At 45.8% G+C, this 18,805-nt stretch overlaps 1 protein-coding gene across 2 annotated transcripts in view; it reads left to right on the forward strand.

Annotated features, from left to right (window-relative positions):
- Positions 1–18,805, forward strand: part of ABHD2 (abhydrolase domain containing 2, acylglycerol lipase) — a 96,643-nt gene that overhangs the window by 2,153 nt on the left and 75,685 nt on the right. The window contains exon 1 of one of the 2 annotated variants that reach the window (XM_021680663.2): positions 10,837–10,920. The exons of the other annotated variant lie outside the window; for it this stretch is intronic. The gene's annotated coding sequence lies outside the window, so the exon portion shown is untranslated. Of the gene's footprint in view, positions 1–10,836; positions 10,921–18,805 lie in introns of those variants that run through there. 2 annotated transcript variants of the gene reach the window in all.

Consider the following 18,805-nt stretch of genomic DNA (forward strand, 5'->3'; position numbering starts at 1 on the left):
CTGCTTTTAGGCGACAAATCTCTCTTATTCTCTTTAAAAAGACGGAAAGAAATCCTTCAAAGTGATAAACAAAGTCCCTGATAATACCAGTCTTCACAGCATCCTTCCAAATATTAGTTCCCTCTGTTTGGCCCTCCTGCCCGTTTGTCAGTGTGATGCAGCTTGATTATAAATGGATGAACATTTTTAGATTAAGATTTCATGAGCCACTGTATTAAGTGCTTTTTGGAAGTTCAAGCATCGTGTGTCAAATGCATTTAAGCAAGTTACTTAGTCATTCAAGCAGGGGGAGCACCAGCAGCGCTGCGTTGCCTGGCAGGAACACAAGTGTGTGACTGATTTCTGCTGGTAATGTAGCTTCACTGGTTTTTCTCTTCTCTTCTCGAGCTTGAAATAAACGGGATGGCAAGTACAATGGAACAGCTTTTCCTCTCCCTGTAGTTGGAAAAGTTCCCTTTCTTCTCTTTCTTCTGTTCAGCTTCGTTTCCTTTATTGTCTTCACGGTTTTGATAAACGCCTTCTCTTCGTTTGCCAGCCAGTTCCCTTTGAATTGGAAGATACCTGTCACCTTTATTTGCCGGCAGGAATCCGGTCACCTTTGGCTTTCCCTTCTCTGTTTTTGTGAGTTTTCTAGGATGTACCAAAGATTATCAGATTCATTGATTGGCACCTTCTTTTTTTTTTTTTTAAAGATTTTATTTATATATTTGAAAGAGAGAGGATGAGAGAGAGAGAGAGAGCACATGAGAGGGGGGAGGGTCAGAGGGAGAAGCAGACTCGCTGCTGAGCGGGGAGCCTGATGTGGGACTCGATCCTGGGACTCCGCGATCATGACCTGAGCCGAAGGCGGTCGCTTAACCGACTGAGCCACCCAGGCGCCCCTGGCACCTTCTTAAGAGTTGATTCTGAGTTTTGGGGTTTTGTTTCTGGACATTCTATAGAGCTCAGCCATCTTAGAATAATTGTTTTAGTTTCTTTGTGTGTTAATATGGGCCCCTTTCTCTCTACCTCGCTTTCTTCTCCATAACATCTTGGCGAAAGGCTTCTCGTTTGCTGTTATTCCTTAATTCTTCCACTTAAACCTTTCTCCTGGTCATCTCCAACAGAGCCCACAAAGAGTCTAGTGGTTCCCCTCTGCCCAGAATACAAGATAGTTTTCTTTGGTCCTATGGGAGACAGGGGTGGCATCTGTTTTATTTTTTGCCTAAATCCCGATTCTTTGAAAAACCCTAGCAGGGAGACTTCCAAAGTAATAGAATCTCGTGTGGCAGAATTTCTGCTATGATCTTCTGCTAGCAGTATCCTGGTGTTTATTGCAGTGTGGGTTTTGATTACTCCTTGACCAACTTGAGAGTGTGGATGACTCGAGCATGGGGTGTTGAAGCCTTCCTGTTCCATTTTGGACTAAACTGTCCCCAGGAGCAGAGCCCTAGGGGTTCAGGCTGCCTCTGGATGTGGTCTGGCTTGAGAATTGTATATAGCAGCTTTTCATGTTCCAATCTCTTTGTCCATGCATGGACATTTTTTTTTTTAAGGATTTTATTTATTTATTTGAGAGAGAGAATGAGAGAGAGAGAGCATGAGAGGGGGGAGGGTCAGAGGGAGAAGCAGACTCCCTGCTGAGCAGGGAGCCCGATGCGGGACTCGATCCTGGGACTCCAGGATCATGACCTGAGCTGAAGGCAGTCGCTTAACTGACTGAGCCACCCAGGCGCCCCATGCATGGACATTTTTAACCCCTGTGCTGCTATTTTTGTGTCGACACTGTGTGCATGCTGACATCATCTCCCTGAAGGATCATTTTTCATATCTGCATATTTATTTTTGTTGTCTTTGTTCCAGGGCATCATGTTTTGGGGATTAAACGTTTTCTTTTTATAAAATGGCTGGTGTGGACAGGTGATCGGGCCTGTCGTTATCCATGAAGCTTGGGCACTAGACCCCATTTGCAAGGCCTCCTTTTCCCATCTTTTGTAATAGTGAAGTAGCAGACAGGTGAAGAGCTTACTAGAGAACTGGAACATCGATACCTTGGGTTTCCCTGTTTCTGATTTTCTTTTGTTGCCTTTAAGTAGAGGTTCACTAAGTTCAACAAACAGAGCATCTGGTGTGCACCAGGAAGACAGTTGTGTGTTCCGTTTGCTGCGTAAGGACTGTTTTCTTTTTCCTTTACATTGAACACATTTTTAATGTTTTTAAATCAAATTTTAAAAAATGGGTAATGCATTTGTATGATGAACGAAAACGTTCGAAAGGCACAAAAGGCGAGACAGTAAACACATCTCTGTCCACCCCTGACTCCTGCTACCTACTTCTGTTTCCTTAAGAAACGACCAGCGATACTGATTTCTTCTCCTCCAGGGGTGTTCCATGCACAGCCAGGACATTATACACAGCCATTAGCAAATTCATCATGATTATCCCCTTCCCTTTCACACACATGGTAGCATACTATACATGCTATTTGGAACCTTGCTTTTTTTTTCACTTAATATTTCTTGGCAGTATGGAAAGAGAGCTCTGGTGTTGTTTTTTATGAAGGTGGTCTATTTTAGATGTCTCCTTTCCATTTCTAAGGATGCTAAGAACCAGTCTTACTTAGGCAGCAGCCTCACGTGGAGATCCTAAAGCATTTTGTGGATATTTAGGGGCAACTATGTTTCTTCTCTACATCCCATCACTCTAAGCCTGAGAAGAGGCCAGGTGAGGTGGAGCGCTTCTCTTAAAGGTCATCCTAGGGAGGGAGAATGGGAGCATTGGAGAATGAGGAGCAGTGGACCTTGGGCCCTTCACCTTGCCCTCTGCGCAGAATGTGCTGGAATTTCCAGGGAAAGCTTGCTGTGTTTTCTCTGGTCTCGAGAAGGCTTCTGGCCTTCCTAATACACATTTCAGCACCTCTGTCACATCCAACCCTGGCTCCTGCACCGTGGCGCTGGCTCTGTTGGTCCTCGCCCCAGAGCATCCGGAAGGAACCCCGCACCTCACCACCGGCCTTCCTGTTTGGGTGGCTTTGTTCAGTGCCCCCCCCCACCCCCCCCAGTTTCTCCAGCAAAGACCAGCTCTCCCACCTGCACCTCTGTGAAGCATCTTTCCTAAACCAACATTTGGGAATGTAATTTTAGTTGTTCTTAGGAGTGTTTCCCAAATTCTCTAAACCGTTTTAACCATTTCCAAGGTCTGAACCTGATATGGCCTGGCCAAACTTTCTCTGATGGTGACTCAAAGAAGAGTTTCGGGGTTCTTCATACTTGAATTTTCTATGGCTGCACTTATGTGTTATATAACCGCACGGAATTAAACACGGCCCGTGGTCTTCTGTGGCTCCCAGATCTTGCCTGTTGTTCTGTTTCCCTCTTTTCTTCAAATGTACCTTAATCTTCATCATGCTTTCATTTACCTCTGAGTCTAATTTAGAGTCACCTTCAAACTGAACTGAACCGCTAAGGTCTTAGTCCGCCAGGCTAATCTGGAGTCATTGCTTTCTGATCTTTGCTCAGTGCTGGGTGTCCACATTATCAACCAGTTTGTCAGTCATACCCTAGATACTGTGCTTTGTGATAGGAGAGGGAGGTGGCCTTATCAGTTTTGCCTTTTCCAGTCCCCCCGGGGGTAAAAGAGAGAAGCTTTGAAAATCGCCCCATTTGTGCACAATCAGTCCAAACATCTATTCATGTACTATTCCCTTAGTCATGTCAGAGCATAAAAAACAAAGCAGGAAGTCCAACGTAGGATTGCCAAATTTTCATCTTTTCAGAGAAGGAAATAAAAAAGCCCTGTCACCTCCTCTGTTGCCATCTTTTTATTTATTTGTTTGTTTATTTTTATAAGATTTTATTTATTTTAGAGAGAGAGGATCAAGAGAGGAGGGACAAGCAGACTCTGTGCTGAGCACAGAGCCCGATGCGGGGCTGGATCTCACGACCCTGAGATCGTGACCTGAGCTGAAATCAAGAGTCAGATGCTTAACGGACTGAGCCACCCAGGCGCCCCTTGTTTGTTTATTTTTAAGTAAGTCCTGGGCCCAATGTGGAGCTCGAACTCACGACCTCGAGATCAAGAGTCGCACGCTCCACCGACTGAGCTAGCCAGCCGCCCCTGTTGTTGCCATCTGTCGAGAAAAGATATTTTAACACCAAAAATGTGGGAAGGTCAGTGTCCCAGGATAAAGAGCAACCTTCTAAACAGAACAGATTTAGATTGGTCAAAAGGTTGAGCTGGTGGAGATGGAATCATGGCGTTGTGGGGCGGGCGGCGGGGGGAGGTGGGGGCCGGGGTGCTGAAGAAGAGGATTCTGTTCAAGGAGGTTTCTACTTTTCCGGTTTCCTTAAGCAGTGCCAGCTGGTCTCTTGCTGGGACCCCAGGCCATTCATGCAGCCCAGCTGGCCTAGTTGCAGCATGGTCTGGTGTGGGTTTGTGTCCAGTGTTTTCAGGTGATATGGACCACACAGTGTTGATCCGCAGTTGCAGCACCTTAGAGCGATATGAGCCAATGCACTGGGGGTCTTGATTTGTTGATGTCCAAGGTGTCATGCTGTGGTTCTTAAGGACAAGGAGAGGGGGAGGCTGGGATGGGACCCCAGCCACTCATTGGAATTGAGACCCTCCAGTGTATTTTCACGTCGGTCTTTTGAAGCATATGCTTAAACTTATTAAACTTTCAATTTACTATGTCAGGTGGTGCCTCGTATTATTTCTGAGATAGATTGTGACTTCTCATCTGCATCCCCATGGCACTTTTTGCTCTACTCCAGTAGCACTGTGCCATTCCATCCCAAGTCAAGGATATTTCCTAGAGATTCCTTGGGTTCTTCTTAAATTAAGAACACTCAGACTTTTTGGTTTTCATGTTAACAATAATTGGAAATATTTCAAAAGCCTGTCCTAGATCATTGGGATAACCTCATTATATCTGGGTCCAGCCACACGGCCTCCATGCCCCCCATTTGTGTGTGAATTTCTCATGAGTTGGAGCCAGGTAAACTGCTACAGAGAAAAGTACAGAAGGACTTAGCATGGAGAAGATGAGTAGCATCAGGGGCGGCCAAGGTATAGCGCAGAGCCCTGTGCCGATGAAGGGTGCAGCAGGGCTCCCAGCAGAGAGGAGGGGACCTGAGAATGCAGTTGTCACACGGTGCCTGGTGCTCAGCCACAGGACCTGCCCAGGACGGGGAAGGAACACGGTGCCATGGTTGCGGGATTTCAGGTCTGAAAAATGGTGTCAGGGTCCCCTGGCTGGTTCAGTGGAAGAGCTTGCACCTCTCGATCTCGGAGTCGTGAGTTTGAGCCCCACATGGGGTGTAGAGATTACTTAAAAACAAAGAAACTTAAAAAGTTTCTAAAAAATGGCATCAGCCTCCTTATATTAATGTAGTTAATCTGACCTTTACTGTTTGAATAATATTATTTGTATTTTTTCGTACATTTGTCTTGGTCCCCATCATAGTAAAAGTGCAGAAAGAAATTTATACCGAGTTTTATGTTTGTACATTTTAAGAAATAGTATAATAAATCATAATTGAATAGAAGTAACTCAAATTTAAGAATTGTATAAAAAGCCCTCAGGGGATCTGGCAGGACTTTTTTTTTTTTTCCCCCTCAGAGGGGGGCCGTTTAGCACCTGAGTTTAAAAAACCCCAGCGTAGGAACCCTAAGCTCTGTGGAGCAGAGGTTTTCAGTCATATTTGTGTCATGCGCAGCTCCTTTCTGTGTGCTGAGCACTTTGGAAATATTGAGTTGAAATGAAGAGTTAGTTTGCATCATTGGTGTCCTGCCCTAACAAGAGCCTGTTTGTACATGCGGCTGACGCTAAGTGTCTACACTAATAGAAGGGGGCCCTCCAAAAGTAATTTCTTTCGTTCTTTTGGCTTGTTTAATTTTGGAGTTAACTTTGGAGTTCATTTTCTATTGAGATTTGCATGACCTGCACGCTGTAGTGGGAGCAACCTGCGACTGTTTGCCGTGAGTGTCTATTATTTACCATAATCGTCCCAAGGACAAAGGAGTCTTGACTATCGCTGAAGTTGGGTGTGCACTTGAACCTCAGGGACTATGGGAGACTATTTGTAATGTGGCTAAGTAATCATTCATTCATTCATTAGCTTTGGTTATGGGAATTTGAAAGATATACAGAAATAAAATCATATAGTGAACCCCCATGTACCCATCACCTGTTTCAACAGTGATCAGCTCATGACCCCTCCTGACTCCTCTGTTCTCCTAGCCACTCCCTAGCCCATATTAATTTGGAAGTAGATCCCAAACGTCATGTTGTATCTATAAATATTTCCATGATACCACCTAAAAATAAGGATCCCTTTATTAAACATGATTATAATACTATTCTTACACTTTAAAAAGTAACAGTGATTCTTTACTATAACTATCTAATCAAATTTGAACTATCTGTTCAAATTTCCAATTGTTTTGAAATGTCAGAAATGCTTTTCTTCTTTTTTTAAAGGTTATATTATTATTATTATTATTACTATGAGAGAGAGAGTGCTAGCAGGCAGGGAAGGGACAGAGGGAGAGGGAAAGAGAGAATCCCAAGCAGGCTCCATACCCGACGAGGGGCTCGATCTTCTGACCCTGAGATCATGACCTGAGTCAAAATCAGGAGTCGGATGGACACTCAACCAACTGAGCCACCCAGGTGCTCCTCTTTCTTTTTGATATGACTGGCAGCATTTTGTGCATGTTGTCTTCATCCTTGCTTTGTTCACTTAATGTGGAATGATGTGTTTTAGCAAATTTCCACATGCATTGTGCTTCATCCTATTAACACTCTCAGGTATCTAATTATGACATATTCTCACTAAAAATTGAGGGAAACATAGTATTCTTAGGAGCGTGTGATTGTACTGGAGGCTTTCATTTGTTCAGCAAATATTGATCAAGCCCTCTCTCTGCTGGGCCTCTGCCGTCCAGCCCTTCCGTGGGGCCTGCACACCCTCTTCCCCACCACTGGCCCATGCTTGGCCCCGAGGCCACTATCCATCAATGCCTGCTGAGCTTCCAGGTCCTCACAGCTAGCTCCCTGTGTGGCCTGAACTGTGTTCCCACCGTGGACTTTAGCTTCTCAGCTTCCAGATACCTTGGCTGCCATGCTCTTCTCTATTCTGATCATGTAAATAAAGCAGTCACCCTCTCTTGTCAATGACATTGAAAAATGTGCCCTTCTAAGTAGTAAGATGATGGGAAATGCCAAGTAGCTTATAGCGAAGGATATTTTCCCCAATTTGGAAAACACAGCCCCTTTCTCGGGTCTATCATTAGTATCAGTCATCAGTCTATTTATTGACTCTACATAGAAAGCTGGATGTTGCCAGAGAAATATTATCTTTGTCACCAAAGAGCTTCTAAGAGGAATGCAGATTTTTTTTTAAGGCTCTCTTTGAATGGGAGAGGTCTCAGAGAGCATCCATCGATGGGGCTGGGTACTCAGGATCCACCCAGCTCCACGAAGGGCCTCTGAGATGGATAGGTGCCTTGCCTCTCTCTTTGTATTCCTAGAGCCTTACCCACGGACTGGCACCCACCCTGGGCCTCAGTTTCCTTGCATGCATTAATAATAACTCACAGAACTATTGCGAATACTAAATGAGGTAATGTCTGAGGATGCACTTTGTAAACAGTACATTATATAATCGTCTCTACTGTCAACTTCAGAGCATTTCGTGACATGTTTGAGGAATAACTGAGGTAATGTATTTAAATGACAAGCATTTGATAAACTGTAGGGTTACACAAATAGGCATTTTTCCTATCACCTTGTTCTGCCCCTTCATTTTCAAGATATAGTGACTTCATAGCACCAGCCAGAGCTACTAGTGGGTCCCGAGGTGAGGGTCTTCAAATCCTAACCTGTGGTTTGCAAATTTAATCTTTCCTCTGGGTGGCTGACGAGAGGCTCATGGTCTGGAATGGGGACAGGAGTGTGTACACATGGGACTCACTCGTCCCCCCGGAGGAGATGGTTAGATTGGATTGGTCGTGATCACTCACAGGCAAGTCTGGGAGCTGGACTAACCAGGCTTGACGCCCCGAACATGTGGCTCTGGACTGCGATTCTCCAGCCTTGTTGGATAAAGCCAGCCCCTTCTCTGCCTTCTCTGGTGAGGACACCACTGCCAAGTTATCAGTGTGTTTGCGTTTTTAATTTTTATTGTAATAGCAAGACATTCCTGTTACCCCCATTTCATGGGTAAGGAAACTGAGGTGCAGAGAGATTAAGAGGCTTGCCCAGAGTCACACCGTCAGTAAATGGGACAGTTGCCCTTCAGGCCAGGTCCGTCTGTCCCCAAAGCCTGTGAATCCCTCTACCCTGTTGTGAGTGGCCTCACTATCCCGACATCATGCACACCCACAGAAAGCATCTCGATGAAGTAGAAATCTTTGCAACAACATTTGTTCTGACCTATTTACACAGACTTGTTTCAGATAACATAGATATTTGAGGAGGGATTTTTCCATTTTCCTTAGATGCCAGAAAGGATCCCTATGTTACAATTCCACCAACATTTCGGGGCGCCTGGGTGGCTCAGTGGGTTAGGCGTCTGCCTTCGGCTCAGGTCATGATCCCACGGTCCTGGGATCGAGTCCCGCATCGAGCTTCCTGCTCAGTGGGGAGACTCTTCTCTCTCCCTCTGCTGCTCCCCCTGCTTGTGCTCTCTCTCTCTCTCAAATAAATAAATAAAATCTTAAAAAAAAAGGGCGCTTGGGTGGCTCAGTTGGTTAAGCGACTGCCTTCGGCTCAGGTCATGATCCTGGAGTCCCAGGATCGAGTCCCGCATCGGGCTCCCTGCTCAGCAGGGAGTCTGCTTCTCCCTCTGACCCTCCTCCCTCTCATGCTCTCTGTCTCTCATTCTCTCTCTCTCAAATAAATAAATAAAATCTTTAAAAAAAAAAATCCACCAACATTTCAATCTAGGTTAACCTAGGATTAATTGTATTCAAATTTATATTTTCTGGATTATGTCATAAGCTCATGTGTATTGGAAAATACCATAGACAGTTTTGTTGCATTGGTTGTTTTGGAGGAAGTTAGCAGAAATTTGAGTCTTGTAGTGGTATTTCGGTATTTAGCTGATTGCCAACAATCAATGGGTAGCTTTCTGTCTACCTCTTCTTTAGGTGCCTTTCCTTCCTTCTGCTACCTAAAACAGCCTGTTTGGGCTTTGAATTCTCTTTCTTTATGTGTGAGCAGTTTTTGAAGTAGATTAATTTATAGCTCTTTGGACCTGCTAAGATATGCTTTAGACAAACAAGGGGAAACGGTAAAAGAAATATGGTATCACACAGTAGCTTCTCTGAGTGATGGAAAGGGGGAAACTTTGATTTAGATGGATGGTTATTTGCCTGAACTCCAAAATGTTCTTTAAAATATCCAAAAGCTGCTGACAGCCCAGGTCACATTGAGCTTTTTCTTTTGCTCCACGGTAGTGTGGCCGGTACTCACAAAGACCTGTACCTTTCAGCCTAATGTAGTAATCTCCTCGTGAGACAATTCTGCTCAAGGAATCAGAATGGTGATGCGTTAGGCCTTCCCACAGACTCAGCTAATAAATATGTGCAGAGCGCCCCACTGCGTGCTCAACACCATTACGTTTTTTTTTTAAGATTTTATTTATTTGCGAGAGAGACAATGAGAGAGAGACAGAGAGCATGAGAGGGAGGAGGGTCAGAGGGAGAAGCAGACTCCCTGCTGAGCAGGGAGCCCGATGTGGGACTCGATCCTGGGACTCCAGGATCATGACCCGAGCCGAAGGCAGTCGCTTAACCAACTGAGCCACCCAGTCGCCCCAACACCATTACGTTTAAACTTGTGTAGAATTTACACGAGGATTGAATTAGAAGGGCATGGACCAGAACCCCCAACGGAGACAAAAGGAATATGAATCATTACTTTTATGGAGAGATGAGGCTAGTTATGAAATTTTTTAGTTATGAAAGGGTGTTTGCAAAATGCAAAGATGGGAAATGGTATGATTTTTAGGGCCTTAAGGGGATGGACCCCCAAAATGAAGATTCCTGTATAGTTCAGCAGGTCGTACAAAACTATTTGCATGGTAACATTTTGTGTTAACTATATTTTAAAAAAGAAAAACGATTTGGATGCCATTGAGGGCTTACAGTGATATTCAAATGGCAAATGACAACGCTCGTCCAACGTCCCATGGATCGGGTTACAAATAAAGGCTTCTCACACCTCCTGCCACATGCACCCAGACCCTCCAGCATTCTTGGGCCTTGGCTAGCTCAGCCTGGGAGCCCAGCCTGATGTCTGCACCCCAACCCTGCTTCTCACCTTCTCTCCTGTCCCATCTCTTCCCCTGGGTCCCTAGCTATCTGAGCCCACCTCCTTCCTTCTGCTTCCTTTGTTTGAATTCCTCTAGTATTTGTAGTTGGCACTTTAGGATTCTGTACTTAAAATATGCATGGAGTTGTACTATTTCCCAATTAGAATGAAGCTAATGCCTTTGGTACCCTTGGGGTGCAGGGTGGAAGGTCAGAAGAGGGGTGTGGATTTGCATAACATCCTCCTCAGCCCTGTGGTATTGACACACTTTTGGGGGGGGGGGCAGTTCTGTCCTCTTTACTTAACAAACCACTGCTTTATCCATGAGGGTGCTTCCAATTTATACAGGTAAATCAATTTTTGAGAAATGGGATCACTCTCTTTCCCAGTTATGGAGAAGCAGTTCCCTCATTTCTGATGTAAGAATCTTCCCTGGTGGCTAGTTCCTCCTCTCAGGAGACACGTGTGCATGGGGGAAGCCCAGGGGAGGAGGAACCTCCATAAAGTGAGCTAGTGGCTGAGACACACCTGCCTTATGGTACGCAGTATTGTATAGATTTCTCCTGTGGCGTTGGGTGGAGGTAGACTGAGGTGGACTGCAAGCAGATGCATGGCTGAAACAGGTAAAATACAGGCTGATACAGACAAAAACCAGAGGGGGAGACCGCTGGGATAAGGGGTAGCAGTTGGGACTTGCCCTTGGGCCTTAAAAAAGGCTGAGAAAGCTTGCTTCCCAAGGAGGAGGCAAGACTGGGAGAGGCCTGGAACAACAGTGAGATGTTTGTGTTGGATGAATGAGGAGACAGAACACTTGAGGGTGTGAACCCACTTCTGTCTGTTTATTTCAGAAAGCAATCTATTTAGCAGAGACCTCAAGATATATCAACCCTTTCTGTCTTAGAGCTTTTGAATTTTTATTTTTCTAGCTATTTCAGTGTCATCAGTGAAGGATCTGATAAAGCCAAACTCAGGACAGCCTGGGGGACCAATTCCAGCTCTTCATGTGTTTAAAGTCCCTAGCTATTGCTTTAAAACTAACATTTTTATCATCTTGAAATATTTAATAAGGCAGCTTTCCTCTAAAAAGCTCAAGGCACTTTACAAACTTTATCTTGAGTATATCTGTGGGTATTTCATAACCATAAAGCTTTTTTTTTAACCTACATAATTTCATTAATTACTTCCCCTTAATAACCTGTAATGTTTGTAAAAACCCCCCCCCCTCCTATTTCATAGAAGAAAAAGCAAACTTTCATAAAACTTAGATAATTCACCCAGGGTTGCCCAAAATCATTTGGCAGAATCTGAACTCAAACCCAGATCCTCCGATTCTAAAATCTGTTGTTTGATTATAGCACATGGGCTCCTAGGGTAAACTCCAAAATCCCCAGAGAGGGCAAGTGATCTGCCCAGAGTTGCACAGCACAGCATGTGTAGAGGAGAGAATAACTCCAGATGCCCCTGGAAGCCACTGGTGTGGAGACACAAATGGGATCCCTTCCCTCTTCTCAGAGCCAGAATGGTGGTGGTGACCTAGAGGCTGGGGACGAGGCTCCGTTGAGTGCCCAGAAAGAGCAGGACTGATGGCAGACGCTAGGTAGGGCCTCCATGGAGGTTGGGGCTGGCTTGTTTAGTACCCCCAGGTGGTGATTATCTCACAATATCCTTTCTTTCATTTTTAGCCCACGGGCCTGAGTGTGAGTCCGTCCTTCATATTAGCATTTAACCAGTGGAGTTTATCTTCTAAGACCTGGGCATTTGTCACGTGGAATCCATGTGACCTTTAAGCCTGCTGCCCTAAGCTGGCATGAGGTCCTGTTTCTACTCACAGTGTCCGAGGTACTTATAAGACAGAAATAAGTAAAGCATGCCTTAAAATGCCATGCACATTGTGTACCCTTGCCTCCAGAACCTTCTTGGTCTTGGAAGGGCAAAGAGCCCAGAACCCTTCCTGCTTTCTAGGCCTGGGTTGAAGGGTCTGGTGGCTGAGCCCCGAGAGGAGCTCTTGCCCCCACAACTGACAGAATTCATCATCAGAGAACCCCAGATCCCAGAGGAGCTGGAGGGCTGGCGAGCTAGCCCAGCGGGCAAAGTCTTTCTCCCTTGGGGAGGGGCAGAGGGCTTGACCTGCTGGTCAGGTCTTCTCACACGTCTGCTTCTTGACACTGCGTGATGAAGGGCCAATGCCAGAGGTACCGTGGGCTGCATGTGTGATGCTTTCATTGTGGGGTGTGCCCTCTGTGTCTTAGCCACGTAGCCATGCTCTGCTTTGGCCCCGGGGATCTTGGGAAACCAGAGTGCTCAGAAATGGGGATTCCCAGTTACTTTTATTTTCTCTCTGAGGGTAGCTTGTAAGTGTCCTGTTTTAGCTCTGGGTGAAACTTCCTCTTCAGTGTCAAGGGCTGTGCCAGGCACGAACTAGGGTCTTGCCCTCCCGCCATTTCCTCCAGTCTCCTGGTAGTTTGTTTGCAGACCTAGAAGACTGGGCGGGAGCCGTACTATTCCCAGGACATGCTCAGGAAATTTCTTTTGTGCAGTAAATCTGGAGAGGCTCTTCTCTTCGATTGTACCCTTCTCTTAAAAATTCCAGGAAACTGGGCACTTAGGTTTCTTGGGTTCTGGCAAACTTGAGATTTGCTTTTGATATTACAGAAATTACTTAGAGTGTAAGTTTTTTGTTTTGTTTTGTTTTTTAACTCATGACCCTGAGATCAAGACCTGAGCTGAGATCTAGAGTCAGACGCTTAACCCACCGAGCCACCCAAGCGCCCTACACTATAGGCGTTTTAACACAATGTGTACAGTGATCCAATATCTTCATTAAAGTGCCTGTCCTTTTAGAAAATTCTAGGCTCTCCATAAAGGAAACACCCGGCTTACGATTTTTTTGCTTGTTCTCAGGTAAGGATTGAATGGTTTCTCTGTGGTAGAGAAAACAATTTTGCTGGTGATTTTCCTAAGTGCTTTATTTACCCCTTTGTGTCCAGTGGGAAGCCCAGCACAGTTCCAGCAGGGCTGCTTGCTAAGGGCAGAGGCCAGCCTCCTTTCTGTGTCTGAGTCAGGGCCTGTAAAAGTGCTCAGTTAAATGTGCGTGCTTAACTGTGACTCAATCTCCAGCTATTTTTAGGTTAGTGATTTTCTTTTGGGAAAACTCGTGGGTTAGTAGCCATTCCTGACATTTAAATGTGAGGTTTACATTTGCTCGCATAGGGTAACTTTGCTCTTACTAGGAACTTGGAGGACATTTTCTGAAATTTCAGCAGGTTGAGTATGCGACCCTATGATTTTGTGGAAGACTATGGTTAAATTAAACAGCTAACACACGAAGAGGTGATCTCAAGGCCTGAATTGTGGCCACAACTGAGAACAAAGTGAGCATACATGTATTTAATTATCTGTAGATTCCTCCCCTTCTCTGTACCAAATTGTGTGTGACTTCGGACAGTCCCTTCGTTTTGTAGCACCTGATTTGTAAGAGCTGCTGTGCTAGATCACCAAGGGGCCTTCTCGTCTCCCTCCCCTCGGCGACTTCCCTGGTGCCATCACTGTGTGCTGGTGGCCACCCAGTCTGACTTGCTGAAGGAGATCTAGTCGAGGTCCGCAGTGCTCGATATTCAGAAATAAATAAACTTCTCGTGGCGTCTGTTGGAAACAGGATTGGCCCCGTCATTGCCAGGGCCCTCCATCACTTCAGGCTTGAGGCGGTCACCCTGGGGACTCCTCCAACAGAACCCTCCTGGGGAGAACAGGGAGGCCTGGCACAGCCTGCACATGCCGAGATGGTTCTGTGAGCTGCCGGCAGAGGGGCTCACCCGGGGCACTGAAAGCTCACTGTGAGCGAGAACAGGGCCTGAGGCAGCCCAGCCGTCGGAAGGGCACGGTTCTGGGTAGCCTGGGATGTCCCTTGGCGCCTTCCGGCCCTGCCTCTGACTCGTCCCGGCCCCGTGGCCGTGAGGGCATGGCTGGGCTTTCTCCTAGCATCTGCTCTGCGCTTGTTTCTCTCCTGCTAGGGAGTTGCTTTTCATTTTTATTTATTTATTTATTTTTTCTCTTCTCTAACTGCTGTGACTTCTTTAGGGAAATGGCAGGTAAAGTGGGGGAGAGACTGGCCCTCTTCCTCCCGGCTTTCTCCTCAAAGATATCACATTGCCTCCATCTAGGGTCGACGGCGTTTTTTTCCTAAGCTGCCACCAACAAAGCTAACGGATTGGGGTGACATGAGGTTTTCGTCAGCAGTGTGCTGTGGCCTTCCGCTGTCCTTCTCCTGACACTACTCACGGGGCCATTGTGAGGAGCGGAGCCTGTCCGAGGCTTCCAGTGCTGGCCTAGGGTCTTATTTCAGGGCACTGAAGAGGTGTGTCAGCAGATCCAAGCCAGGCAAGAGTAGGTTTACCTGTTTAAAAAAAAAGAGTAGTTTTACCTACAGGAAGGGGGTGGGGGTGAGGGGACAGCCCTTCGGTGGGAAAGGAGGACCCCCCCCCCCGGCATTAGAGAGACGGCTCCGGGCTGTGCACAGCTGGAACCCCTTTTAGCACAGAAACAAGAACACGTCTTGGAACTGTTAACACAACTTGGTGAAGAACACTTACTATCCAGTGATTCACGAAGTTCAACATGGTTCCCCGGTAGAGGAATCAAGAAGAGTGTGTCCTGGGGGTAATTGCAGACTTGTTAGAGGAGGCCCACCCAGTCAGCCAGCCAGTTACTTTTTGGTGCAGTAACCCCTCACAGTGCCTCTGTGTCAGGTAGGAAAGAATATCTTTTGGGGTAACTTCTGCCAGATGGGGGAGTTTACTAAGGAAAACTGGAGGAGAGCTTAGTAGTGGTGATGGTGCAGCTAATATTTGGGGGCACTTACCGTATCTGAGGAGTGTTATAAAATCCCATCTCTGTATCAACACATTCGGATGAGGCCCAAGGACAAGCTCCGTTAACTGGTGGGGCCAGGATCTGATACTGGGCCAACTCAGTGCAGGGCCTGGACCTAAATGAAATCCCCATCCACACCAAAGTGGAATAGGAAGAGAGAAATTCTTTAGGAGTTTGGTTCGGTTTGGTTTTCCTTACGAGGTTTTCCTTCCTTTACCGTGGGACCCACAGAAGTACCGGAGCTTATTCGTCAGGTCCTCTTGGGTTGCAAGGGAGGGAGACACCCCCTCCCCAGATGTCTCTGTCTCAGGGTTTCCATAAGTCACTGGTACTAGGAGAGGAAAAGGGTGGTCTGACAGCTAAATCACAGAGGCAAAGAAGCCAAGCCAATAAATATTTGTGCACAAAATCCCATTTGTATTGTGTTAATAAGTAACCTGTGACTGTTCATTGTCAGTTAGCTGCTTTGGGTCTGAATTGGCTGGAGCTTGTCTGGGTAACAAGGAACCTTTCAAGAGGACGTGTCAGAGGGTCTCTTCAGCCTGGAAGGACAGAGGTGGGAAATTACTGAGTCATGAGAGGTAATTGGGGCATATTCTCTCACAGTTCTGAGCAAGCCTGAAATCAAGGTATCGTCAAGTGGGTTCCTTCCCGAGGGCTCGGAGGGACAGTCTGTTCCGGGCTTTTGTTCCTAATTTCTCTTGGTTGCTGGCAGTGCTTGGCATTCCTTGTCTCGGTGATGCTCCGCTCCAGTCTCCACTTCCACCTTTAAAAGGTTTTCCCTGCATGTCTGTGTCTCCGTGTCTAAACTTCCCAGCCCTTACAAGGACACCAGTCCTGGGGTTAGGGCCGACTCTAAACAGTGTGACCCCGTCTTAACTTAATTACATCTGCCAAGGACTGATTTCCAAAGGAGGTCACATTCACAGGTCCCAGACAGACGTGAATTTTGGGGGGCGGGGACACTATGCATCCCACACACCATGTAATGAATTTTCCATGTTTGAGGACTCTGCTTGGTTTTTTCTTTCTTTCCTCACTGTAAGTTTTGTATCGTCAGTGAACATTAATATTCTGAGGCTGAAATCATCACTCACCCATGCAGGTGGAAGGAATATGACAGAATCATGGGCATAAATGGCACGGCTGAAAATGTATAACTGTTTAACTTACTTGAAGGAAGAACAAAGATCATGAGGGGTGTCGTTCTTGGGAGTTTTGTTGTTAATGGTCCACAGAGTAAGCTGGGAGGCGGGGGCTGTCTCTTATTACAGAGCACAGAGAGATTTTCCTGTGCTATTTAGCCAAGGACTGCAATTCTATCCCTAGAATCTCAGAAATTTCAAGCCGTAGGAGACCTTTGGCATCATCTGCTTCTAACCTAATCCTCTCGTTTTATGGTTGAGGTCCTTAGGGTTAAGTGACTTATTCAAGGTCACTGGCTAGGAAGGAGCAGAGCGGACGCTAGGACCCAGGTCTTAGAACCCCAAGGCTGGAGCTTCTCCCAGCCCAGGGGCCCCATCTCTCCCTGCATCTGTGTGTCCATCTCAAAATAACACCCTTAGCCATGGGAGAGCAGTGAGAAGCCTGGGCCCTCGCACTGGTGGAAAGACTAGTCAAGCACATCCTAGATAGAGACCTAGGCACTACTGAAAGTTCCTACAGGGGTGGGCATTTTGTGGCCCTTTGCACCTTAGGTTGCCCCGTTAATGTACAGCCGACAGAATTTTAACTATCAATTACAGCATTTTATGAGTAAATGCACTCATAAAATGACCGGTGGGAGAAGGGGAGGTGTGGCTCTCTGGTGCGCAGTGAGCCCAGCCCTAGGTCTTCCTTTCGAGGAGGTGGGGGTGGGGTGGGGGTGGGGCAATGCTTCCTTTCTGTCTTGCACACACCCAGCCCCCCTGCTGTTCTGTGTGCCTTCTTTTCCCCACCTGGGCTGCCTGATGTTCCTATTAACCGGCTTTTGCCTGCCCAGAAAAGGGAGAGGGGGCATATGAAATAGTACAATGGCAGCTTACTTTGTTATGTCTGGAACAAGTTCAGAATATTAATATTTTGTGGCAGGTCAAACCTGGGAAGAGAGAACCCCATAAAATCAAATACTGCAAGATAAATTAAAATGGATGTCAAGGGTTTTGTTCTGAAATTGCCAATTCATTAATGCCTGGTTTTATACATGCACGCACACGCACACACACACGTATATATATGGATTTAATATGTGTATTAAATATGTATTTATATATAATTGATATAAACTGTAAGTGCACATGCACACACTCTCTTTCACACTTACACATGCTTCTTCTAAATCCTATACTCAAGTCCCAGTTGTAAATCTAGCTGCTCCATGAGTCTTTCCCTGCTTAATTTTTTCCTAGACGAATATATTCTTGTCCCCAAGTTTCTGAAGTATAGAGAGCCTTAAGATAAACTTCTTTTCAAACCCTCATGCACTGTTGGTGGGAATGCAAACTGGTGGAGCCACTATGGAAAACAGTATGGAGGTTCCACAAAAAGTTAAAAATGGAACTACCCTACGATCCAGTAATCACACTACTGAGTATTTACCCCCAAAATACAAAAATACTAATTCAAAGGGACACATGCACCCCTTTGTTTACTGCAGCATTATTTACAATAGCCAAGATACGGAAACAGCCCAAATGTCCACCAGTAGATGAATGGATAAAGAACATGTGGTATACATATGCACACACACACACACACACACACACAATGAAATATTACTCAGCCATCAAAAAGAATGAACTCTGGCCACTTGCAACAACATGGAGGGAGCTAGAGAGTATTATGCTAAGCGAAAGGTCAGTCAGAGAAACACAAATACCATATGACTTCGCTCATGTGGAATTTAAGAAACAAAACAAATGAACAAAGGAGAAAAAAAAGAGAGAGACAAACCAAGAAACAGACTCTTAACTGTAGAGACCACACTGATGGTGACCAGCAGGGAGGTGGGCGGCTGGATGGGTGAAATAGGGGATGGGGACGAAGGAGTGCACTTGTCGTGATGAGCACCAGGTGTTGTATGGAAGTGTTGAATCACTATATTGTATACCTGAAACTAATATTACACTGTATGTTAACTATACTGAAATTAAAATAAAAATTTTTAAAAAGGTTAACTTCTTTTCTCCCTAGGTGAAATGAGAATTCGACTTCATTGTGGTCCAATGCAATGTTTAGCGTAGTGCTAGGCACACGGTAGGTTGCCGGGTCCTTGAGCCACTGAAGTTCAAGGGAGGTAGCCCTGGGGACATGCGGTAGAACTGCCCTGCTTCTTGGGACTTCTGGTTCAAGCCTTGGATCAAGGGTGCATCTTTGGACCATAATAATTACAAATCTCTCATAGGATTGCCTTCACTGAACTGAATTCCATTCAAAACTCTTGGTGTTTTTTGAGGGTTGAGGAAATTAATTTTCTACTGCATTTGCTGTTAAAAAACGTTGTAGGAGGACATTGCCTATCACGTCACTCAAGGTCCCCTTATATAAAGTCCCACAAAGGTTTTTGTTTTTGTTTTCTTAGTGATTCTGTGTCAGAATCACTGCTTCCCCTTCTTATCTGTCTTGCTTTGTGGGATAAGAACACAATCACAGTACCTTTCT

The sequence above is a fragment of the Neomonachus schauinslandi genome, chromosome 9, assembly GCF_002201575.2.
Source record: "Neomonachus schauinslandi chromosome 9, ASM220157v2, whole genome shotgun sequence".
In the NCBI taxonomy this organism is placed as follows: domain Eukaryota; kingdom Metazoa; phylum Chordata; class Mammalia; order Carnivora; family Phocidae; genus Neomonachus; species Neomonachus schauinslandi.